The 27356-nt window shown below is 44.4% G+C and overlaps 1 protein-coding gene across 5 annotated transcripts in view; it reads left to right on the top strand.

Moving 5' to 3' along the window:
- Positions 1-27356, top strand: part of LOC107993111 (ETS-like protein pointed) — a 107482-nt gene that overhangs the window by 14770 nt on the left and 65356 nt on the right. The window lies entirely within an intron of this gene.

Genomic DNA, 27356 nt, shown 5'->3' with positions numbered 1-27356 from the left:
GAACAATTGCTTCGATTAAATCCGTCGCTGTATTGTCGGTAAATTCGACGAATGCCAATGAGATTCTTAGATTTCGATCGGTGTGGACATCGAAACTGCTATTAATCACTGCTTATGATCGTAATCACGAAGAAAAATTAAAAAAAAAGAAGAAATTTAGAAAAATCTCTATTGAACACTTGCTTCAACTATCCTTCTTCTACGAAGCTCCCTTTTTAATTTTTCTCCATGGTTACGATTATGCCATATCTGGACGATTGAATAGAAAAGAATATTCCTCGCTATTTAAGTAAGATTTCCTTGGGTACACTGTGTGGGTAGATAAGTTTACGCAGCCTCGCTATTTGAAAGGATACGTGTATAATCGAGGGTCTTCCGCTCGGCTTGAAACGTTTGCAAGTATCACGGAGATCTTTCAGCTAATAATAGAAGTTCTATAAGAAGCATAGGCCGCGAACTAATCAAGGGTTAACCGAGTACTTCCACTTTGCGATATTCAATTTGCGTTTTATTCGATTAACGAAGGCCCTTAACGAATAACCGCTTCGATCGATCGATCAGTACAAATCCGCGATTTCCGTTTAACTCGTCCCCCGCATTCCCTATTCCCGTCCCATTGCTCGATAACCCAGTTTCAAAAATATTTCGCGATGTGTGTTCGGACGCATTTCGACGAGATTAAATCGATACCTCTTCCCCGTAATACGTCGACGACGCAAAAGGTTAAAAAGGTATGCAATTTAGGGAAAGGTGCCTATAGAAAATTTAATACGATCCAAAAACCTTCGCATCGTCACGAATCATATCGCTTCGAGATTGACCGTATTATTAACTCTACCTCTTGTCCACTTGTCTCGTTTAGCTGAAAGCCAATCGCGAAAATGTCACGAATGAAATACGTAATTGATACTTGTTTAGACGATCTGGATCGGATAAATCCCGAGTTATCCTTATCTTGATATTTTCTCTAATCATCTCCCTCGCGCGCGTACACGCGCGTATATATAGATGCACACGTGCACGCGTGTTTTCACAGAAGAGTCGAGAATATTTCTTGCGTATAGATCGGCCGATCGAACGATCCGCCGTCGCTCGGATCGTAACTATGCAGTTTGCGTGGCGGGGGTATCGGGTGTTGGCGTGAGAAAATGACACGTTCACGCGTGGTGTTTACCCGGCCGGTCTAGTAATCGTCGTCAGGCAAATGTTTCAATTAGCCGTGTACGCGGCCATTGTAGTTTTAACGCGCCACAAGATACCTATTGTGAGCCGAGGGGGAGAGAAAAGGGGGAGGAAGGGAAGCGTTTCGTGGCTCCCTTGTGTGACGTTAATTCACCGCGCGTTTCAGTAGGCTGTGGGGGGGAAGGGGACGTTGAATTTCCCCGCAGTCTCGCAGGCATATTCATCGGGCATCTTTACAGTTAATGCACGCTGTTATATGTGCCACGAACGCGTAACTGATTTCCGGGCGGGGAAATAACGTAATCGTAATCGTAATCGGAATCCCAATCTTCTAATTACCAGATCCCCCCTTTTCTTCCTCCTTGTTATCCTTCATCTTCTTTTTTCTTCGATTATTTATTTGGACGTACAAGTATAAAAGGATATCGATAGATCATTTTGTATTCCTGTAAGGAATTGTCGTGGAACCGTGTTTGAGAAAAACGGAGGAGGAGGAGGGAAGGAGGTCGTTCGAAAAGATGGAATAAAAAAAACTGGCCGGGAAAGATTTAATTTCTGGATCGAAAGAGATTGCAATGATTCTAGACGAACGTGTGGCACACGGACGGTTAATGTATTATGATAATGTACAAATGATTCCACGGAAATTCGTCATTTATTCATAGAACACGTTATCGTTAGTCTATCGGAGAAAGATGGTGGAAAGAGAAGAAGCTCGAAGCGCATAGTTCTTCTTCCTTTCCACGTTGTTCCACGCTGTTTTATCAAACGTTTCGATCGAAATCGCGCCTAGTCAACGGAAACTCGTTGACTCGTTCCGCCTCGAGTTTACGGAGGATGTAAAAATGGCTTGGAATTTTGTTTACCACCTCGAGGGCCGATGATGGAAAGGGTTTATGTGGGTAGTGGAAAGAATTCTAGAATCAGCTATTCCGACATGTGCCTCGGTTGAAACACGATCGATTCCGACGCCGTGGTTGTAGTGTCCTGTTAACTGTTGGATTGTGACACTAAAAGGTGCACTTACATCGAATGATGCTTGCATAATATGAGCGGTAGCTGCATAAGCACTTACTCGTGTATAACTTGTCCGATTAGATCGCGCAGACCAGCTCGCACGACGTTGCGTGTTGTGCTATTTTAAAATTTAAAACGGCCGCGAGGAAAAAAGACGGGAGAGGGCGACCGATGATAGAGAGGGAGGGATGAACCGAGTGTTTTCGCCATCGTTTTATTTCTCTCTCTCTCTCTTTCTCTCCTCCTCGAAGAAAAAAAAAAAGAGAAAAAGAGAGATGTTCGTTGAAAAATAATATTCGTTGAAAGTATGCTCGTAAGAGAATTCTCGGAAAAGGCTTACGAGTACCGAATGCGTATCTGTATTCCAAAGGTACGGGACAATTGATCGAGAGTGCATATAATAGTCTAAAAATATCGCGAGTCGATTTGCATACAATTTGCTTCGAGGCTCGAGCCGACGTCTCGAGCAAACGAATTCCACGAACGACAGGTTAGTGTCTCTATATGGCGGGGTCCATAGAGAAATGGAATATCAGGGTTGATTCGAGGGTAAATTTTTTGATCCGAGGACCAGTCGTCCATTTGTCTTCTATCTGTCGTTTCGATCCAGAGACCGTGTGCTCCGCAGCGCGTGCTCTCTGCTGCACAAATATTTCCCAATATTTCCATTATACGATCCGTAATGTTTTAATGCAACGTCTGCGAGCCGGGGAAGGAGTTCGCCTCGTCCTTGACAGTGAACAACACTTGGACGGTGCAATTGCGTCAATGCAGCCGGCAAAGTGGTTAATATGCGCGATGTACACCGTTCTCTTTCCTTTAAGGAATCGGACGAAAATATCGATCAACCTTGGCGGTTAAAAAAAGAACCGCTGAAAAGAAAAAATTCATCAGCCCAACGCGTTCGTCTCTTCTCTTCCACTTTTCTGCACACTTTGAAATATCCTTTTCGAATATCGACGACGAAGGTATTCCAGAGAGAGAGAAACACCTTTCTTCCTTCGAGATGGTAGATATCAAATGTATCGATTTTTGCCCGAATCTCGATCCCCCTTGTCAACATTTTTCGCGAGAGAGAAGAGATTGGAAGAGAAAGATCGGCACGTGGAAAGGAGGAAAAACGGAGGATAACGGAGGAGAGGAAATCGGATGGCATAAAGCACGGAGTAATTCTTGTTACTCGCGGCTCGGCGAGCACGATCAAAATGTAGCGAGAATTTACGAATTGGATAATCAGCAGCATCCTCATTAAGGCCCCCCCACTGAAACGCCCCCGCCTTCCATTCTCCTTTACCGCCGTGTGTACGTGCGCGTCTATGTACTCGCTCTGTCCCGCCGCTGGATCGTCGTCCACCCACTTATCTACTCCTCTACACCGTTTGAAACACACACGTGCATACATACGTACGTACACGTGCATACATCGCAATTTTTCACTGATTCCGCGGTTTTCCAGCTTTCTCGCTGGAATCATCCGTGAATCATCCTTGAAAACGCGGTTTTTAACACGCGCCTTGCTTCCCATCAGCGCGATTTTCTTCTCCGTTAAAAGCAATGGATCGAGAGAGGAGGAAGAACTCTCGAAGAGGAGGATTTTTCAGGGAAAATAATGAAAAGGGGGGTGGATTTTCTCGCGAGCCAATTTTTCCTTCACCGTTTACATTTTAATTACGATTCTTCGAATTTTCGGTGATGCGAACGATGATAGCGTAAGAGTAAACTCGATCAAAGAGAAATAAACAGCAGGGATTTCTCGAATAGTCGGCTCGTTTATACATCGGTTCATTGTTCCAAATCTGTAATTATTTACAAAGAGAGAGAGATAGGAGAAATAGTTGTTGGAAAGATGGCTTGAATCGAAACCGAGATGACAGACACGTGGACAATCGATTTATCAATCGCGAAGAATACCGATAAAAAAGTTTGGACGAGGCAATTGTTCGCGGCAAGAACAGGGACAAGAGGAGGGACGTTAATCGAGCGCGAGAAACGCGTTAAATCCTCTGCAGAAGTAATTAGCGGTTTCGTTCGATCCTCGCTCGATCAAGCGTTTTTTCCTCCCCCGTGGAAAATGACGCCAACCGCTCTGGTGGAGAAGCTGGTGGAAAAGGTTTTTGGAATACGAGGATCGAAGGCCAACTCGATTCACACTACTGATTCTCTTGCTTGCTCGTTAACACCAGCTTTTATTAAGTCTTTCCTAATTTTTACGAGGAGTCGATGAAAATCATAGCGTTGAAGAGGATGTTTAAAACTTGGGTGTAAATAAACTTGACGAGAATTTATTAAAACTTTGGTTGCACTCGTGAAATTGATCACGAGTATCCTATGTTTTTCATATTCTCTCTGAATTTAATCTGAGAATTTTCTTTACATATTTATAGACGATACAGCTGTTTAAGGATCAAGCATTTTTCAACTACGAAAAAATACCGCTCTATTATAAATAAAGTTTGCGTAAAAGTTCTTCCATTTAGAGAAACCTCATTGATTCATATTCATATTTTAGCTAAAAAGAAAAAAAGTCACTCGTATGAATGTAACGCATTATTCTGTTCGAATACTCGCAAGACAAGAATAAGAAAAAAAAAAAAAGGAAGGTTTGGTTAAAATTACGATCGATTTTTTGTCTAGGAGAAAAATTATATATAAACGTGGATTGCTTTGAAAAGATGGGGAATAACGCTTGCGTTCGATCGGGAAGAGGGTTATTTTATTCGAGCGCAGTTGGAAACATGGAACGAGGAGACGTTTACATTTTTCCTGGCGGTCGCAGGAGGCGATTGAATAATGCAAGTTTTCTCGGACTTAGTCGTAACAACCGTTCACTCGCCATTGTTACCGGATCTCCTTTCTCACCCCGTGCCACCTGATAGGACGTTGATGACAGTTGCCGGCCGGAATGTTTTATGCAAATAACCATTGTCCGCCGCGACATTGACGCGTACACGCGTGAAATTTGTTTCTTTCCGCGTTTCCTTCTCGTCGTCTTACCACGACTGGAAAACCGACACTCCTCTAATGAGAAAATTGCGTGCGCGAACCTCACCTCTCTCTTTCTCTCTCTCCCTCTCCTCTCTCGTTCCTCTAATTATCGCAATCGCGACAGCCAGCTTTCGAGTTAATTAATCGTCCGGTTCGTACTCGCGTCTTGAGAGTAAAGCATCACGACCCCGTCCCGGTAATTGGTCCGTCTAATCGCGCTAATCTGGATCTCTGGTGTTTCGAGACAGAAGAAGAAAGGGATAAAGATTTAGAAAAAAACTAACTGATTTTTCTTTGGATGGATCGACGATGGATAAACAAATTCTTGTTCTTTTTTTTTCGAATTCATATTTGACGTAACCCTCGAAAAGAAAAATTTAACCGATACATATTTCATATATTTCCTCGTAAAAACTTTTTACCTCCCGAGCTGTTGAAGGTTGGAATACAGGTAGCGCGCCATTTACGCTAAACCTTTTCTTGTTCTGTGTAAAAGGGCTGTAAAATCTCTGTCACGCGTCACAAGGAAAGGAAAGCGGGGCAGAGCTTTAAAGTTCTTTCGATCACCCGTTTAAAAATTCTTCCTTTAAAACGAACGAATCGAAATGTTGTGCGCACACGAGTGATAAGGGACTTTGGATCGCGAAGTTGAAAGTTGCGAAGTCTCGTTGGAAAGAGACTGTCCTTCGGTACCGTAAAGCACGGCCGTGGAGGAAAGTGAGTGGTTGATTCTCTTTCTACGTCGAGGCCCTTCGTAGCACACAGGGCACGTAAGACGTCGAGCCATGCTCATCCGGTGCTACCTGGCTGCGGAATAAATTGGATATATATATATATATATATACACGCATACCCGTCTCAACCAAGGATCGCTTCTCGGAATGACAAATTGGATACACGATCGACAGCTCCCTAGCTTTTGAAAATCTTGGCCAACTTTAAAACCAACTCTTACTTCTGTCTCATATTCAGATTTCAGGTTTCCTTACCTTCCTCTTTCCAATTTTTTTTTTCCTTTGTAAATAAAACTACTGTTATATTTACGATAGAGGGAGCGGAGCCATGGAGTAGAAAACATCGCTTTTAGATTCTTTTTGAATACAAAATTGGGTGAACTTCGAGAGAAAGTCGAAGTTTTGCCCAAACTTTTGACTGCTCGAAGGATTGAGTGTCTCTCCATTCCGGGACACTGCCATCCCACGTAGAACACGGGCAAAAAGATAAGGGAATCTCGACCGTAGATCTAATCTAATCTCCGTCCCATCTGCACCTGGAGAAGGATCGACTCGAACGAAGATCGTGTCCCGATCCACTCCTTCGAACCGCTCCTCCGAAAAGGATGCGAAAAGGACAATTTCAATCTCGTGGGCTCCTCCACCCTCGCTCGATTCCTCCTGGCGCGGGAGGAATCGCTGCAGGTAACATGGTCGCGATGGCGCGTGTCCCTGTCGCAGAAGAACGGCATTAAGAGGCTAAATGGGGGGAGAGGGGGGAGGGAAGGAGGAGGGGAGAAAAAAATATTCGTCTGCGACGAGTGATTGATAAGATTCGTCGGTGTGGAGGCGCACGAGCAGCCACGGGGGAGTCTAGTCACGTAGGCCAGGCCACAGTAGCGTTATTTAAAAGTGGCGGGACGGAAAGATAGACGGGCGCGACTCGAGGCGACGAGGCGGTTTTTGCAGCCATCCTCGAACGCGACGAGAGTCAGATCCTTTGCATTTTCCTCTCGGCGGACGAACACGCACGCTGCTTTCTCTTCTTCTGTGCGACAATCGATGTTCGCACATCGACGAGGGGAACGCAACAACAAGACGTTGTTGCAATCGAATTTTAGAATTTTATTTACGCGGTTTACAACTCTCTCCCTCGTGCCAAATTCGCGTCGTTGTTGCCCGATCCCACAACGCGGGGAATGGAAATCTTCGTTTTCTAAATGCCGTACGCGGAATCGGTACGTGTCTGCACAGTGTACCTTCTTCCATTCTTGGAACAAGGTTGTTCGCGGGAGAGAGATGGTTCCTCTTATTGGAGAATTGTTTTCTTCGATTCGTCGACAGCGACGCGAAACAGACGACCGTAGTTGTGTACCCGTCCGTTTCTTCCTTTACCTTTCCTTTTTTGTTTCTTTTTTCGCATATTTATTTGAAGGATCGTCGCCGAAGTTGTCGGTAAAAATCAGGGATCACCGGTGTTGGAGAGGTTGGAGAGTATTCGACGCGGAGAGAATGGAGGGAAAACATTGGAGGGAAAAAAAAAAAAAAATGCGGTCGAAGCCTCACGAGTGCATGAGAATGTGCGTGATCGTGGGGAAGAGCGATTGGACGAGGGTGCACGCTCGAAAGGATCATGAAAGGGAAACGTGAACTTATGGGACCACGTTGACCGGTCCCACGCTCGCCTTTTTTTATATATTATCCACCGCTTGCATTCTACTTGCATGTCTACCTGTTAGTTACACCTTTCTCGCCTCGATCGTAATCGATTATTTTTAACCCTTTTCACTACGCAATCTTTCTCGAATCTTTTCCTTTCTCTGTTGACGTTAAAAAAAAACGACGATCACGAGAAAACGTTGGAACGTAATTACGTATTAGGTGGATACGAAATGTTGGAAAAGAGTGTTGCAAATGAAATCGGCCCTTTCTCGAAAGTGAGAGCTCCGGGCAATTTCGAGACATCGTAGAGACATCAAAGCGACGTGTAATTACGCGGCCAGGCAAGTGAATTAAAATCCTATCGATCTCTTTTTTCTTCTTTTTTTTTTTCTATCTCTCATCTCAAACCGCACGAGCTTCGATTGAATATTTGCAAATATTTGCTGAATATAAATTTGCTTGGGACGCGGAACAAATATCGAGCAGGTATGAAAGTTATTACAGGAGTGTGGAAGGAAAATTTTCGAACGCGCGAGAAATTTGCAAACGTTTATCAGAAATCCATCCGGTCTCCGATCGAGCGGAGCTCTTTGCAAACGTATCCTTGTGACGATGGTTTGTGTGAAAAGAAGCGTTCGCTTGTCATCGAAAGGAATCGATCGTTGGCGTGGGTCGTTCTTCGAACGTGGTGCAGAACGCAGCGTAGAAACATTGCGCGAAATGCGTAACCGCAGCTGTGCGTGCGGTCGTCCAGCCTCTCCCCTTCCCTCTCATCTCCTCTGCTCTCCTCTCCTCTTCGCCATATCTCTCTCTCTCTCTCTCCCTCTTCCGTCTCCACAGGACTGCCGCTTCAACATCTCCTCCCTGTCTCTCGTTCGGCCCGGTTTGCTTACCTACCCGAGACCAGACGCAGATACAGTTCTCACGTCCTCGATCCCCGGAGACGACGATTTACAGTTTCAAACAAACCCTCCTCCTCCTCCTCCTTCTCCTCTTTCTCTTTCTTTCTCCTTCTCTCATTCCTCCTCTCTATCCTTGTCGTTCTTCCCCTCGTCTGGCATCTCGTTTGCCCGTGGACAGATGCTGTGCACTCGTGAACAGGGAATTTCAAGATTTCCAAATTACCCCGTGCTTGGCTTGAAAAAAAGAAAAAAGAAAATTTCGTTGCTCGAGAACGGCGAAGGAAGAAGTTGTTGGCTGCATTGGTGTCGTTCTTCAATTGTATATTTATATTTGTGCTTTTCTCGTTGAAAGAAAGAGCAAGTAGTAATGTTGGTTAGTTTTAGAAACGATTGATTTATCGTTTTGATAAACGAATAACAGCGCGTGGATATTTTTACGTTGTAATTTATCAAAGACCGTCGGTATTCTCATTGATATCCGATCCTTCGATATCGCGAAAGATCGATTGGTTTTTGATAAATTCAAATATAAACCTATATAGGGACCTGTTTAATCTATCTCGATTCACCGCTCGTGAATCGATCTCTGGAATCGGTTATCGTTGACCGACAGCTGGTTGTTTCCATGATTTATACCGTGGCTCATTCTTCGAACCGAGAACACGATGTATCGATGATCTATTTTTAGACGGGGAGATATAAATTCTTCGAGTGTCGTACCTCCACCGCGAATCTCGTTCCCTTCGATTCATCGGGTTTCGAGAATCGATCCTCCATTTTCCAACCATTTATATTCTTATATTCTCTTTCTTCGTTCTTATTTTTACGAATGAAAGACCAATCAATTAAAAGAAAATATTCGTTGCAGGGACACGGGAGGAATTCGTTTCAAAGTCTTGGAGTGGAAACAGAAAAAATGTACGTTTCCACTTACGTAACTTCAAATGTATTTCCATCGATCTGCAGTGCAATCAATTTCGTTCCTGATAAATCGTAAATACATTTCTGATAAAGGCGCGGTGGGAGTCAGCGGTTTCTTCGATTATACCGGTTCGATCGGTGTTTCTGTTTCGCCTTAAATAGTCGTTGCAGTCGGGGGCATTGATCGGAGGCGTTCGATAGAAACGAACCTTTCTCTTTCTTTCTCTCTCTCTACCTCTCTTTCTCTCTCTCTCTCTGTCTCTGCTCGACACCTTATTGAGCGGGATTTAAAGATAGTTTAGCTTCGTGAAAAATGCATACGCTTGTCGCTCCCTTGATCCGTGTGAATGATTCTGCATCGTCCATGCCGTTAGATGGAAACCGGAAAGTGGCTACCTCTGTCGGTGTCGGTTACCTTGCTTCGCGAGATCAAACTTCGAGACTTTTCGCATAGATGGCGTTACCGTCGCCCTGTAACCCGCGATAGGTAAAACAGGAATCTTCTCAAACTTTGGCGCGAGGTATCCTCGAGGTTGCGTTACTTTGACGACTCGATGAAGTTTAATATTCGTACACCTTTAACTTATTCGTTTCTTTAGGATCAAAAGTAAAATCTAGGAATGTGGAATTTTAATAGAATATTCGTTCTATCTGTGGAGAAAGATTTCTCAAACTACGTTATTCAAAATCTCTGAAAAAATTAGGACCAAGTTTCTTCCAATATAATTCTCCACACGATATTCACCTAGTTGTGTCAAAAATTCAACTTTTCTTTAACTCTCATTACAACTTTAGATCGTTCGTAAATTCTTTTAACGATGTATTTAATCCAAGAGAGAGAGAGAGAGAGGTAGTTTTAGATTAGAGTTAGGTAGAGGGGAGGTGGTCGATAAGGAGCAGATAGGAAGGTATACGCGAAGGGAATAAAAGAGGAAGGAAAGAAACAGGTAGCAACAGGTTGTGACGTCACGAGGCGCCACGCGACTCGGCTTCATTCACGAGGAGGCAACGGAGAGTCAGGCCGCGGAGGGTGGACCAGGAACTAATAAACGAAGCGGCTTCTCGTTCTCGTGTTTTCTCACGTGATTCGACAAGCCGGTTTATCTCTGTGGACGGTCACGAAACCCGGCCCGACAATTAATAGCCCATAACGGTTTAATTCGCGTCGATATCGAGCCTCGATTTCTGATTTTCAGATTGATACGTTAAATCTTAATATTCTCGTTTATCGACGTATTATCCATGCCGTATTATCCATTCAAAATTTTAAAGTTTTAATCCTAATTTTTTTTGAGAATCTTTTTTTTGAACGTTCCCTTTTTACACGCCCTTTTACATTTTCAAAGATATAGAGATGACAAAAAATCGCAATTTTTAATCGCAAGTCTGGCGATTAACGTTTTAACAATTTTGTTTAACGCGTAGCTCGATTAACAGGAAATTCAATTGATAATACGAGTAGATCGTTTTCTCGTGATTTAGTTATTGCGTTTACGTGGATGATAAAAAGCACGCAATTTCTCGGAAATTTCAATACGACGCTGCTGTCAGACCAAATCGCTCGGAATTACCTTGCCCCTGCCGCCTCGCGTCGCCTCTTTTTACAATTGCAAAGCGCAATTACCGCGAAACCTGCTCCATTTCTTGCGCAACGGCCAACTCGACGCATCTATATAAATTGCGTAGTGGTATGCTGATACGACGAAGCAAAGTCCCGAATTAAAGCAGCGAACATTGATTAATATATATTTATAGATTGCATGCAAAGTTCTTTCGTATTCGTCAATAAATCAATAACCTCTTTAATTAATTAAACATGATTAATTAAACTGACGGGACGATCGATATTAAATGTATACTCTTCCATACTCCTTGTTGAAGGATAGAGTGGACTCGGGTCCATCAAAGGTACAAAGGTATCGTCAAGTACCTGTCCAATAATGAGCGTTCTTTCAAGTTAAGTATCATTTACCGAGGCCGTAAAGGTATAAATGGTCCTTACCACTTCTCATCGGAATTGAATTCATTCATTGTTATACCTCTCGACCAAATACCTGACACCATTCATCGCACCCTATCGTACCTCAAAGTATATTCTAATATATACATTTTCTCGCGCCTCTTTGTACCCAGCGAACGGACAAACAAACGGAAGTGAGTTCAAAAAAACAAGTCACAATTGAAATCATCTTCTTCGACTATTCGTTCCTGACGTAACCAATTGCTCAACGTTGTATTTCAACGTATTTAGTTTCTTCTTTCTCTTCGCAAAAAAAAAAAAAAAAGGATACCGTTACAATTTTTATCCTCTTCCTCCGCAAGGAACAACAACTTTCTTTCTCGTCGCTCGAATCTCTTCGAACGGATGTCGCGTCCGGACGTCGAATACTTTTCTCCACACCTAAGATTCCTCCAATTCATTCGATACCACTCTCTTATCTCCGATCGTTTAACCGATTTCATCTCGAGTGAAAAATGGAGCCGTTCAAGAAATCACCTCGAATTTCCTCCGCACGGTGTCGCATCCTCTCCCTCGGTTGACCCGGTTGAGTTCCTTACCCCCGGCCACGTAGATCCGCCGTGATGCCTACCCCTACCACCGCGTCCACCGGTGGCCAGGTCTCTCGGTTTTCTGCGGAAAGAGAGGCACGGAGAGAGGATGGACGAGAGATAGTCGTGGTGGACGACGTTGCCTCGGCGAAGGGGCCAAGAAGGAGGAAGGAGTGTAGCCCTCCCCACCACGTGGCGAGTAGCCACGCGAGTTCATTCATGAGATCGTGGGAACGTGGCTCACGGTGGGTCCGTTTTACCCCATCCTCCTTCGCCCCATCTCCTTCCCTCCTCCTTCCTCCTCCTCCCTTCGCTCTCTCGCGCCTTCGTCTCGCTGCTTTCTCTTCGTCCGCGTAAATATCTCTCCCTCTCTCTCTCTCCTTTTCTTCTTACCGCCTCTCTTTCTATATATATTTTTCTCTCCCTCCTACCGCTTCTCCGTCCGTCCTTCTCCCCTTTGATACGTTCGGTCGTCGTGACCGGTGTAGCCTCGTTTTTGTCTCCGCTCCCTCTGGGCCGAGCTTCTCTCTGTCCTTTTGCCGCGGCCAAGCCCAAGATCTTTCGCCTATTCGCCTCCAACCATTTCCATTCTCCTTCCATCCTTTTCGACCACGTTTTGTTTTCGATAATTGCGGAGGGAGGGAAAAGTGGTGCTCTCTCTCTCGGTTTCTCTCGGACAACGGTTGACTAACGAGCGGTGCTCCGTTCGCGAGGACTGAAAACCGAGAGCAACAGGTTACGTCGAAGTTTCTCTCCTTCCCGTTAATTGATTCGCAGTTTCTTCTCTTCAGGATATACCTGTAATCGGTATAGATCATCATCCCTTTCCTGTTTCGCTGCGTAATTACTTTCCACTCGCTACTTTCCTTTTCTGATCGTTCTTCCTCTTTGGATAAATATCTTACTCTCTTCTTCTTCTTCTTTCCTTTTTTCCTCTCTCCGGAGACCCCTTCTTCTCGTTTAACATTTAAGAGCGCGATCACCTCTCAAGTTATCGATCGTCGTCGAAGATCTTCCCCGGATTTCCTCTCGCGTTGCGAAATTTCGGTTGATCCGTTGGAAGGAAACGGGTTGAGAGAAAGGTTTCGAACAACTTTTAGTTTCGTAATCCATTTCTCTCTCTCGAGATCTCTTCGCGTAGATTTTTCTAAAAATCCCAATTCGGGGAGAAGAATCCTCCTCCAAGCGTTAATTTCCCTCTCGCGGGATAAATTGAAAGAGAGGGAAGGGGGGACGGTTAGCAGTCGTTAGGCGAGAACAACCGCATTCGACGGTCGTTTATAGGGCCGACGGTACAACTGATTCGTATCTTAACACCGCTGGCCAGGTGTTACATTACGGCTCGGCGTAACTCGCGGCCTGTGCGCCATTGTGTCGAAGAAAAATGATTTAGCCCCGACAGAGGGGAGCATTAACGATGCAAATAGAAAGATCCCTCTACGAGATTTCGGCCGAGATCGTATCCAGGGGGCGAGAGATATCGGAAGGAGAAAAATGAATCGACGAAAATTTCGTTTTGGATCGAGTTTTAATCAGGGTGGGGAGGGGGACGAGTTCATTAATCGTCTGGATTTCCGGCTCGATTGGGATAATATTATAGGTCAGTGACTCGCGGAATGGAATTTGGCAGGGAGCGAGTCCTTTTTAATTTTATAGATCGTGTAGGTATGTAAATTGTATCTCTCTCGGTTGTTGTACCGTCCGGTGCAAAACGTCGCAAGCGAAACGCGATGAGAATACCGAATGGAGAAAATCTTTCATATCGACGAGTGATAACGATTCGGATTTGATTTGATCGCGCAATTGAGATTTAAATATTAATTCGGATGAGAAATATTATTTCGCGTGTCGCTCGATCGTCGTATTTGTTTCGTTGAAATGCGTATATTTGGAGTGGATGAGGTTAGAAAAAGATGGGAAAAATAATTCCCGTGCGCAATTTTCCGATGAAATTCGTGACAAATGGGAACTTTCACGGTCTACTGTACCCGACGACCTCTACGTAGCAGCGGAGACATAATTGCCGCTCGTCATCGTCGTGCTGCAGGGCACTCGAGGGGATGCCTCTCTCTTTTCAGAATCTCGGATGAGAAGTCTCCTCTCCTCGTCCGAGCAGCGGAATGAAAATATTCAATCACCGGCCGAACAATAATTAAACCTTATTATCGATCATCGCTTAACGAGGATTGGAAACGTGGAAATAATCGGAGGTGTACAAATATCGTCTTTAAAATTTTTTGCCGAAACAAAGCAGAAACGAGAAACGGGACGCGAAAGAAAATCTGGGAAAAAAGAGAAAGGAGAAGAAGAAGAAGAAGTAGAAGCAGCAGCAGCAGCAGTAGCAGCGGCAGGCAGCAGTGGAAGCAACAGGTAGAAAAGCAAGGAGAAACGAGTTACGTAGGAGATAGTCGGGTGGTTGGGGAGAGGGAGAGAAGGAGAGAGTGAGAAGAAAGCAGAAAAATAGTAAAACGAAAGCGATATAGACCGAGGCAAGGGGGGGATGGAAGGGGTAAAGAGAGGTGCGCAGCTACTCCCTACGTATCATACGCGCCATTACTCGTAGAAGATACGGCTGGCCGCGCGTTTTACGAGCGAACGTTTATTCACCATTTCGAGCCTCTTAACATTTGCCGCGGAATATCAGGCTTTAATGCATCGAGACAGGGAATTGGCGGTAAGCTACGTACGTACGATCGATAGACGAGCGCTCTCGTTTCATTTTACGCTCTCCCCGTGTATATATATATATCGTTACGTATAAAGGATAGATCGGAGGAGAAGAGGGCGTCCTCGCCTTTTCATTAAACCGTTGATTCGTTTCGCGATGTCCGGAGTTTTATCCTCCGCTTGCAACGTCCGCTCCCTCGTTCCCGTTTAATTTACCAAGGACACGCCTACGTTCTTTTTCCGTATCGGGTTTCTCATCGTTTACCGCTACCGATCCTCCGCGAAAGAGTTTCCAAGTCGAGTTGTAAAAGTGTCGGCCGTAAAAACTAGTGTATTTTCCATCATCTCCGTCCTTTTCCACTCGTAAAAATCTCGTTTCGGCCTCCACTGTCGGACCGAATTAGGAAAATTTGTATCGGGCAAGGGTTGATTCCCCTTGGATGGGAAAAGTACAGAGAGGGAGAGGGGGGAGGCTTCGGTAACGACCGGCCGATTAGGGGTAAAGCGTTAAATATACGGCGTTGCAACAGGTACACCAAGGCCGCCATGTTATTGCTCTCTCTCGGGAAGTCGGTAGCTGGGGTAATTGATTATCTTGCGCCCTTTATACGTTATGCGAGCCTGCCTCGCCCTACCCTCTTAAATCCATCCTCCGCGATCTAAGACGCGGCTCGTTGCGCTCTCCGTGTATACCCGCAAATTATACGGCGGAATATCGACCACCCTCTTTTTTCCCTTTTTCGTCGCGAATCTCGAGGGGGGAAAAAAAAAAGAAAAAGGGAAAAAAACAACCTCCCCTCCGCCATGGAAAATTCTTATCCGGCGAAGATTTTCAACAGAGGTCGCCCTCCCTTTTTTATGCGTTTTACGCGTTTTTTAATTGTCTCGAAACGCACGCGCGTGAATTAATCAAATTATTATCGTTCGTGTTATTATTCGGCGGACGACATCGAAACGTAAACATCGATCGAGCGCGTACAGATATCTGTGTGTTGTCGAGCGAAATTATTGTTTATACTCGAAGGTGAACAGAACGAAACGACCGTCGATATTAATCCAGTCTTTCGTCGTACGCTGCTCGAGCACGTCGTACGGAGATACGTTGTACGTAGAGGATAAAAAAGGAACGACGGACGAAGAGGAGGAGACGAGGAGGGGATGGAAGAAGAAGAAAAAGAAGAAGAAGAAGAAGAAGGGAGAAACGGAATACGCGAGCAAGCCTCCTTCGACTTCTGTTCGCTCGGGTTGCTTTTATACGGTGTATCTGCCTTATGGGATACAGTGCCCCGGTATATTATGGTTAAGTTGTTGCCGGTCGAGGCTTCTATTGGAGCGCAGCTTCTGGTCCCGCGAGAGATTATAGAGATAATGGGGCCCGGATAGCAGGATCGCTCGGTCCTCGCTCCTAACAAATTGCGGGGTTCATTCATCCTCCGCGATAGAGAGAAAAACTAGCCGCGCTACTCGACCGTACCGGGGAGAGAGCGCGCAGGATACTCCTTCCTCGCTCACCTTCCACCCCTCCCTCTTCCCTCTTTCCAGAGAACGCGAACGCGCCCTTCCCTCCTCGCGTGGCGGCCGTCCTTTACACGCGTTCCTTGCTCCGCTGAAAATTACCATTTTGCCGTATCTTTGCGTCTCGCGAAAAATATCCATCTCTTTTGAATTTTCATTATCGTCAATATTCGTAATTCTACACAATATTCGAGTACAAGTTTTCGGGCTTAATTTTTTTTATCGCGATTCGATTCGGTTATTAATTCGAAGCGAATTCAATTTGTATAAATTTTCGTGGAATTACGATGGGACGAGATAAATGCGCTGTATCTTTACGAAAAATATCCATTTCGTTTGAATTTTCATTGCAATTATCGTGGATATTCGTAATTGTATTCGAATATAAGTTTTCGTTAATTTTTTTTATCGCGATTATTAATTCCAAGTGAACTCGATTTAAATTAAAATTAAAATTCGGTATAAATTTCCATAGAATTACTTTGCATCTTGCGAAAAATATACAATCTCTGTAGAATTTTCATTTCAATTATCGTGGATATTCGTAATTGCGTTTATTTATTGAGGATATACCATTCGAAAGACGATATAAGTTTTTAGTTAATTTTTTTTATCGCGATTCTAATTCGATTCGATTATTAATTCGAAGCGAATTTATATAAATTTTCGTGGAATTACGATGCAACGAGATAAATGCGGTGTATCTTTGCGTCTCGCAAAAAATATCCGATCTCTGTAGAATTTTCCTTAGAAATAGAAATTATCGTGGATATTCGTAATTGTGTCGATTTATTGAGGAATATGCACGTATTCGAATATAAGTTTTCGAGAATAATTTTTTTTTATCGCGATTCGATTCGATTATTAATTCGAAGTGAATTCGATTTGTATAATTTTTCATGGAATTACTTTGCATCTCGCGAAAAATATCCAATCTCTGTAGAATTTTCATTGCAATTATCGTGCATATTCGTAATTGCGAAAGACGATATAAGTTTTCGTTAATTTTTTTTTATTGGGATTCAATTCGATTATTAATTCGAAGCGTATTCGATTTATATAAATTTTCGTGGAATTACGATGTAACTAAATGCGATGTATCTTTGTCTCTCGCGAAAAATATCCATTTCATTTGAATTTTCATTGCAATAATTGTGTCGATTTATTGAGGGAATGTGCATTCGAATATAAGTTTTCGAGGTTAATTTTTTTTTATCGCGATTCGATTCGATTATTAATTCGATTTGTATAAATTTTCAATTTATAAATTTTCAATTACTTTGCATCTCGCGAAAAATATCCAATTTCTGTAAAATTTTCATTGCAATTATCGTGGATATTCGTAATTGTATCGATTTATTGAGGGAATGTGCACGTATTCGAATATAAGTTTTCGGGGTTAATTTTTTTTATCGCGATTCGATTCGGTTATTAATTCGATTTGTATAAATTTTCAATTACTTTGCATCTCGCGAAAAATATCCAATTTCTGTAAAATTTTCATTGCAATTATCGTGGATATTCGTAATTGTATCGATTTATTGAGGGAATGTGCACGTATTCGAATATAAGTTTTCGGGGTTAATTTTTTTTATCGCGATTCGATTCGATTATTAATTCGAAGTGAATTCGATTTTTTAATAAATTTTCATAAAATTACTTTGCATCTCGCGAAAAATATCCAATCTCTGTAGAATTTTCCTTGGAATTATCGTGAATATTCGTATTTGCGTCGATTTATTGAGGGAATGTGCACGTATTCGAGAGACGACGTAAGTTTTTGGGGTTACTTTTTTTTATCGCGATTCTAATTCGATTCGATTATTAATTCGAAGCGAATTTGTATAAATTTTCGTGGAATTACGATGTAACGAGATAAGAAGGATGCGATGTAACGTGTGATTTAATAAATCTAATCGAGTTCGCACGGTTCGACAAGATAAGAATAGATTGAATTTCTTTATTTTGACACAATTTCCGCTTGTCGCTACGGCTATGGAAGACCGGTTATCTCGCGAAAATCATTTCCACAGCAGCTCCATTCACAAATGTTTCAACTATATCCACATATATGTAACGTAATATGTGTACACGTTTCATAAACTTGAGAGGAAACGAACTTGGCAAGGGGTCGACTACCGCACAAGTGATTCACGTTACGCATTATCGAACAATTTCCTTATCACGCGCTGACTAATACCCAAATGATTTTTCTTTCCTCAACGCGAACCAGTTCGCTCGCAATATTATATTTGCTCGTAACACGCTCGATCATTTCTTCGGAATTCGTTCGCCTTTTCTTCGATTCCTTCGCCGATTTCTTCCTCCGTAATCACGGAGTATTAATTTTCAACCGCTCCACGAAACCGTCAGCGATGGCTTCGACGGCCCCGCGAATTTCAAAAATCCCCCCTTCGCCGAAACCGAAATATCTCCCAATCCATCCTCCATTCCATTTTCTTCCGTTTCAACAAACTAAGATCGATTTTCAAAAGCGAATCCCCGATTCTCAACGATCTCGTTGAAAAGTGGGGACGGAGTTGGATGCAGAAAATTACGAAAGAGCATCGTAATCTCGTATTCTTTTTCTTCTTCTTTCTTCCAAACTCGATTTCGATGGAAGTGGATGGAAGTGAAGAAAGTCGAAACGTTGGAATTGTTCGAGAGGGAGTCGAAAGCAACCATCGCTACCGACCATCGAGAGTGCCGACGCACTCTGGCCCCCCTTCTCGACACAGAAAATTACACGCCGCGGATAATTTCGCCCGGCGAGGCAGATATATAGGGGTGATCACGATAATTACTTTACTCGCCGTCTTCTCGCCGTGATTTTTCGCCGAACCTTATGGGAAGCTTCATTATATATATATATATTTCTTTTTTTTCTCTCTTCGCGTCCACGAAGTTGTTCGCTTCGCTCCGCGAAAATTTTCGTGTGGAAGAGATGTATCGGTGGGTTCAGGTATCGGGGAGCGAAATGCATGCAATTTCGTTCCTTTTTCAATCGCGATAGAAACGCGAGTGGTCGATTTCACGCGATACGATCGTTCGTCCGTGTGTGGAATGTGGAAAAAAGCGAGGTAAATTGCGGTTGCAACGTACGAGGCAACGATAATTGCTCATATTTTTTTCCACCAGTGTATCGATCCCATAATCGATCGGATAGGAATTCAATCGTATATCTTTATCGCGTATAACGTTTCGATTGGACAAACGTTTTTCGTAAACGTTGCGCGATCTTATCGGATCTAGTTTATTTCTCTTTCTTGTAAAAATCTCGTAGAAATTGGCTGTGCTATCGATATCGCGTAGGTATCGACGTAGGATCGGTAAGGTGAAAGAGGAAACGACAGCCTCTAGTCGACGATGATCCTTTGCTCGATAACGAGTCCACTGTTCGATTTGCATAAATTAATACGACTTATCGTCGAACCGCTGCATCTCTCTCTTTCCTCCTCGAATATCCATCGAATAAAAGAAGAAGAAGAATATTTTATTTTATTACATCTTCCTTCCCGTGTTTTCATCATCCAAATGAGAAATCGAACGACATGAAGGTTGACGAACTTGCGTTTCCCGCACGATCGCTTTCTTCCAATCTACCTACTTTCCTCCAGCGATCGACGAATCAACGTTCGATAAAGAAAGAGAGAAAGAAATGCCGATTTACGAACTGCGAAACGAGATTTCCCCTCGCCCGTGGTTGGCTCCGCTCGCGTTATCAACGCGGCACCCACGATAAGAAGCGCGCGTTGGATTGGAGGAAATCGCGGTGATTCCTGGATCCCGTAAAACCGCATCCGTCTCTTCCAATAAAAGCGCACCACTCTCGATGAGTCTCGGCTCGAACAGGATGATGAATTCGCCAGCTTGTTTCCGCCAGATTGCTACAAGAGCGTTCGCGCGTTCGCGTGATTATGCGATTCATTCGAGGGGATGATTTTCCGAGAAAACCTCGTTAAACCTCTCCTCTCTTCGCTCTTCGCGAAACATCGTGGATTTTTTTTCCTTTGATAAGATTCGCATAAATCGCCGAGTTTTTGCAGTAATCGGCAAGGCCGAGCTCGATTCGCTCGTAATGCTCGGAGTTCATCCGAATCATTGTGTTTAATCTTGGAAAAAAAGAAAAGAAAAGGTCGATTCCTCACGAAACGATGTTAGATCAGGGGAAGAGAGTCACTATTTGAACACGTCTGTTTCAAATCGAAGGGTTCGAACGAAGAAAGAGGAAAGGAAAAATTGGAAGCAACATCTCGAACGGGAAAACACGAGGGAGAATCGTAAATCTCGCGCTGGAAAGTCGGTCTAGGCGGAAATTCGAAGTGGACGTTACGTAAGAGAGAGGAGGCCATTTGGAGAGGAGATCGGCCGGACAGCTGATGCGTAGGAGTGGCCGAGTAAACCAGTTGACAGCGGGTGAAGTACCCATCCGTCCACTTCTCTCGGTCTTCCCCTCCGCCACCAGGTTTTGCCCGGCTCGCCACACGACCGGCACGCACCAGTTAGCCTCAGGTCGTTCTCGTACCCGGACCAGTCCTTTCCTTTCCTTTTTATTTCTCCCCCTCCCCTTCTCGCCTCATCCTCATCCTCTTCGCGTCCTTTTCGTCCGCGTTCGGCGCGAGCCGGCCGTGAGTCGACCTTTCTCTCGAGTGGATTCTTGAATGACCGTCGTGTGCTCGCTCGCCTCTTCGCTCGCTCTTCACGATCTTAATCGATGCCTCCGTCCTCCTCGTTTTCGATAGACACGGTCGAATAGCTACGAATAGCTCGAGCCTGTGCACATTCGAGGGGATAAAAGAAATGTACGCGTACATATTCGGAGTATCGAGTTATCAATTGACGCTGCATTTCTCATTTTCGATAATAAATCTGTCATCATCGATCCGAAGAAAGGATGTATACACGGAATCTACTATCTAGGATAAGATGAAAAGTTTTATCGGATCGTGATATCCATGACCGCCCTTGTCCTACTCTCCCCTCTCTCTCCTCTTCTCGTGTCAACGAGGCGCCGCTCTCGATTCCGTCCGCGCGTTGATTAGCCGAACGTTGAACAAATAAAACGACGGGATAAATAATTGATTCCGCCGGGAGGCGTCGTGGACGGGCACAGAGGAAGCCGAACAGGTTTTGCCCGAGAAGTATAAGGTCATGACGGTGCGAGCAAGAGCCCTTCCTCCCCTCTCCCTCCATCTCGCGCTTTATATATTTTATATTCATATATATATATATGTGTGCACGGCGTGTTGTACGTACACGCGGCGTGAAACGGGTTTTCGCGGCGATTTGTTGCGATAACGGCGGGATGCAAATGATCGTGCTTAAGGTGTTGCACGAAGGCGAGGCAACGGAGCTGTTTCCAGAGCGTGTACGATGCGCCGTCCCCGTTACCCTCCGTTTCGTACGATCGTTATCGCCCGTCTCGTTCGATCTATTCGGCCGATCGTAAACGACTTTGTCAACCTCTCCTTTCGTATACTCGATTCGGGGAAGGTGATTGATAATTTGTGGGATGCAAAGGTGTTATTTAGAAATTTAGAAGGGTAAAGTGTATGGAGGTGCAGAGATGAAACGGTAAATTGGTAGAGATGGGAAAGGCGTATTCGAGGAGAGTTACGTATATATACTCGTTTCACTTCGCGGTTTCTGTTTAGAGAGGGAAAGGATTATTTAAGAGGTGTTACAATAGGTAACACCTTTTATCGAACGATCATCTCGATTATTCAACGTTGCCACATTTTACATCCTCCGATCTAGTCGGTCACAATTATCCAACTCGTTAAAATCGTACACGTTTCTCGAAAAAACAACCTGTGAATTTCTCGCTTCCGTTTATCCTAACCTAACCTGAGAGACAAACTGACTCGAATGGAGCGATTTGAAATGGAAGCGGAACGAGTCAAAGAGGTGGACATCGCGAGAACCGTGATCCCCCTACGCGTCGATGCGTGAAATTGGTTAAAAAGCATCCCCTATTCGTATACGGAAATAATACACGAGAGGATACCCGGGTATACGGCGTATCCGATCCTCAGAAGCGGTCTCCTGGCTTAAGGTAGGACAAGGAAGAAACGGCCAAGGAGGACGAGAAGTGTAGTAACGCGTTCTGGGCGCGTTGCATAAAATAGAAAGTAACAGTGCGCTGTACGCGGGGAAAGATCAAGGAAGATGGATACAATGAAGAAGCGAAAAGGGGAAAAAAGGAGAGAAGGAGCGTGTAGGGAGAGAGGTAGGGGGAAGGTTGGAAAAAAGGAGCAGAAGAAAAAGGGTAGTAGAAACAGGTAGAGGATGGGGATGGTGAGAAGAGAGAAGGAGAGGATACGTGGTGGGGAGAGCCACGCGATCGAGATTTATTTATAAGTGGACGAGCTTAGGCTCACTCTGGATCCTCCTCGGCCTCCCCCTACCACCCGGTCAACCTCTTCCTACCGGTTCTTCCCTCCTTCTCTCTCTCTCTCTCTTTCGCTTCTGCATCGCTTACTCTCCTCCTCCTCCTCCTCCTCTTCCTGCTCCTCGACTTGCGCTAACTCCGCCGCTTCCTCCACTCCCTTCGTGGCTTCGTTTCGCTCGATGTTTTACTCTACAGCTAAGCCGATCCTAATGTCCGAGCGAGGCGTTGCACGGTGGCAACGGCTTGCTCATCTATACAGGGTGGTTCGTTTTCAACGAGCGGCATCGAGACGAGATATATATATATATATGGATTTCTCCTTAATCTCCTCTGCGAGGAGTGTAATACCTCCGTTTAATATCTCCTTTAATTTTCTCGTTCGAAATGGATAATTAGCGGGAAATTAATTAGATGGGAATTTGTAATTAAGAGAGATAAGACGGTCATCGGGTTTATAGACGGTCGGATATCCTTCTCCTCCTTGGAGTTTTTTTATCCCTCGTTATGAAATAATAAAAAGCCCGGGCTCGTCGTAAAATTAACGAGACCTCGGGTGCACACGGGCGTGTTCCCCTCTCTTTCTCTCTCTCTCTTTCTCTGTCCGTTTTTTGCGACTTTATGATACTCGGTGTGCGCGCGAGCGCGCACCTGCGGCTACTTTCGTCCCTTCGCCGAAGAAACTCGTTACCTCGGTGGACTCGTACATTTTATGCACGACTCTCGTAACCGCGGACGATCAATTAACCCGTAAAAGTGAAAGTGTCGTATAGATAGACGACACGTTTCTCATTTTCTTTCTCTTTTTTCTCTTTTTTTGAATATGTACATTTATACATATATATATATATATGTACACGTTGGATTTCTCGATTTAACTCGAGGACGCGAAGGAAGATCTCGCGCGGTATGCGAGCGGTAAATTTACGTTATGTACGCTTTGTGGGACGTGATTGCGCAAATTTCGATGAAATTTCTGAAGTTCTGGCAACGCCACTTCCCCGTCGTTGGCCGGGCTCGGCTGCCAAATTGTCATCTGGCAATTTGGTGTCGCGGATGAAATAATCGCGCGCGAGGGACGGGAGGACGAGATACGATACCGATCGACAGAGGAGCATCCATTACTCGGGGTCTATTTATAATGCTCGTTTATATACAGGAGGGGAGGGGGAAGACGCGGAGAATTTCTTCCTTCTATTTTGCACGAGTATCGTTTATTAATCGTCGACTTACCACCGACGATTTAGCTCGTAGCTCCGTGATAAATAGATAGATAGAGTCAATTAACAGGTTAGAGGGGAACGTGTGCACACAGCTTCCATTGGATTCCGCCGAGGGGAAGAAATTGTGTATTAGCTCGACAACAGGAAGATTTAGTGAGGAAAACTCCTTCTTTATTGCGCGTCGTGCTTTAGACCGATCGAATTACACGTTTTACATATCTCATTTCTCGACTCGCCCTTTCTCCTTCGATTTTGGTTTCGTTTTGCGAAAAGAAAGAAAGAAAGAAAAAGAATCGCGAACGATCAAAGTCTCGCGGAATAATCTGTTGGAAGATAAAAAAAGTCAAGGCTTTATTCGGCTTAATAAATAACGATTAATTGAAGTTTACATTAAAAGGATAGATAGAACGAGATAGGATGCTCTCCAGGATGTTCCACGAATATATTAACATCCTGATTCGTATAATATCATTTTAAAAATCTTGGCTCGAATAAAAAGATAATTATTTTTCCAACTTGTCCATTTTCAATCTCTCGTAATAATTTTATTGCTCCGTAAAAGGATTAACCGCCACGGTATATCAATATCTCATATATGTAAGTGCAAATTGAATCGACCGAGGCGTCATTCATCGTAAAACGGTAGCCGCAAACGCGAATACGTATCCCTCTACGGTTGCTCGCCATTCTCGCATACCAGGGAGATAGCTGGATATCGAAAAGTCGCTCGTTCCTCGTCGCTCGAGGGGGAAAGAGATACGGGATATGGCGTGGAAGGGGAGAGAGGTTGCTCGAACTCGTCAAGAATGTGGTCGATTTTTAGCACCTGACGTAGCACGGAGCTCGTTTCCGATCGACTTAGCGCGCTTCTCTCTTTCTCTCTCTTTCCTTTCTCTTCCTTTTCGCGTGTTCCATACGAGATACGAGTCGATCTCGGATGCTAAAAGTCTCTTTAACGATCGACGATGATGGCGTAATCGATCAGAAATACTTAATTAAAGAAAGAAACAAAAATTATCCCTTCTTTTCCCCCCCTTTCTTACGTCTCCTGTGGATACCACGTCGATATCCGTTAGATCTCTTAACGATTAGCGGTTAGTGATCGTGTAACCGAGGTAATTAATTTGTGAAAGAAAAGAAAAACCAAACTCACGACATCCCTTCTTTTCTCTTTTCTCCTTTTTCCGTTGCGTCTTTTACGAGATACTTTTAATCAATGATGGTGTAACCGGACCGGAAGGTAATTAATTTGTAAAAGAGACGCGAATAGCGCGAGAGAATCTTCGTGGTAAGCCTCGTTTCGTGGATCGATTCGAACGAAGAAACGCCTCTGTCAACGGTGACGGATTCCCTCGATCCGTTTCACCATTCCTTGAAATAGACTCGGGGTAAATGCTTCGAATGCGAGATTTTTGTTTTTTCGTCGGAGAAACGAGCGATAAATGCGCGCCGATCGATGGACGCGACGACAGATTCTTGGGTAGCCTTCGCTTCACCTTAAAATAATTGGTCGAGGAAGTAATCAGGCTGCGGCGAACACATGGACGATTTCGCTCAACGAGCGATTACACTAACGATCACTTTGCTGCGATATCTCTCGATAGAGTTTCCACTGAAATTATCGATCGCTCGGCGTTTCGTTTAGCCTGGATAATTGTTCCGCTACCGGACAGAAGAACAAATAGTTGCACGACGATAACAGCATTCCGATCGAAGCTCCACCGAGACGGTTATTTAACTCCGTTCTACTTCTTCGATTAGGATGCATTCTTCTCTTGGAGTAACGCTTCTCGTATACGTTGAGCAATATTCTGGAAGAAATTACTCTTCGTTAAGTGTACGAAATTGAACGACGAAAAAGGAACGTTCGATCACGAAAACTTGGAAAAATACCAGAATCATGGAAAGCGAGAAGTGTTTTCGAATCGAAACGGAAGCCGCCGTTTGTACAACCTGTTGCTCGCGCTGAAGTGGTTGGTTTCCCGGGCGAAGCCGGAAATCGGCATGGGTGGAAATTTATCGAATCAGAGCAGTTCTAGACTCGCGTTCATTCGACTCGTTATTTCGTGTCCACGAAAAATCCGTCTCGAGACGTAGGCACCGTGTTTACGCAGCCTTGTCACTACGCTATATCATACCTCTGTGCTCTCGAGCTCGCTTATTCGCAACAAGCGTTCCAAGGACGCTCGGGATTGATGATTCGTTTGCTCGTTGCCTGCGGTATCGATTAACAGTCGCTCGAATTTTCTCTCTAAAGTTTCTTTTATTTTTATTCTTTCATTTTATTGTGCTTGCTGAATCTATTGTTATTACTATTATTATTATTATTATTAAATTTTATCATTAGCAGTCTCGAAAGGAAAGGAACGAAAGGGAGCGTGTGCGGGGAAAGTAATTGGAAGAGGCTTTATATAATAATAATCGAACGTCGAAGCGTGGTGGAAACGTTTGCGCGATCGGTCGAAAGCAGATGCCGGTTCGCGTGTCTGGAGTCTCTTAAGGATGACTCGATTTTGCGAAAAGCTAATTAAAAGTCGAGGATCGGGCGCGCTGCTCCGGTGCTCATCAACAATTCGCTACCCCGATCGTTGCCCGCCAGGTAATTACGGCCCTCGCCGAAAGGGTATTTCGAAGATGTCCGCGATTTCTTCTTGGAAATCTAGAGGCCCGAAGCCCCACCACGCTTCCTGGAACTCGACACGAAATGAAAGAGGAGTAAAAGCGGCTGAATCGCGTGCCTCGCTCGAAAATCAAACAAATTCCCTTTGTTTGTCAAGAATCCTCTTACTGCTACTGAGATTTAGTTCTCTCGATTACTAAACGTGTCTAATGCCTCGTTGCCACCGTGCTGCTGACCGTGGAGAAGAAGTATTCTCTCGCGTGGAGGGAAAAAGTATTAAAGAAAAAAAAAAAAAGAATAAGTCAATAAGTTATATGCCGTTGGTTCGCAATTACCTTTTTTCCCTACGAATAACAACCTTGATCTTGTTCTCGAGATACGATCGGTAATCTAATACGGAGGATTTTAATGCGTATAATCTGGGTGGCGTGCTCGATACAGTTACGCGCAATTTAGTGGTGCAATAATCCCTGTGGGTTGCGATCTCGACTCGTGGGGACATCGTTGATCTAATTGGAGACGTTCCAACGCGAACGTCTTCGATATTGTTTAAATTAGGATGAATTGGAGGCGTTGGAAAAATCTCTTGGACAATTTTTCCGGATCGAGAAAGTGTCCGACTCTTCTTTGGGGAAATGGGAGGGAGAGAGAAGATAGCGGAGGAATGCCGGGACTGGATTTTCGCTGAAAAATCCGCTCTCGAACGCGTAAGGCTAGGCGCGCGCGAGGCCGATCGTACGTACGCGGGCAGAAGCGTCGTACTCGTGGAACAGGTTCGAGGTTGGTGAGGAACTGGCCGAGCAACGAGCAGGAAAAACAAGAGGCACAATCGGATTGTAGCCGATTGCCCGAGGGGCAGGGATAACGGTAAAACCGCCGATGTTTGTGCCGTCAAACCGAACGTCCAACTTTTCCACTCCTCGTCCCCTATCCTCCACCCTAGAAAAGTATCCCGTTCAATGAGCCATAAATCGAGCCTTGATTTCTGGCACCCACTACCACCCATCCCCT

This window comes from Apis cerana, linkage group LG10 (genome assembly GCF_029169275.1).
Source record: "Apis cerana isolate GH-2021 linkage group LG10, AcerK_1.0, whole genome shotgun sequence".
NCBI lineage: Eukaryota > Metazoa > Arthropoda > Insecta > Hymenoptera > Apidae > Apis > Apis cerana.
This window is presented reverse-complemented; position numbering and strand designations above follow the sequence as displayed.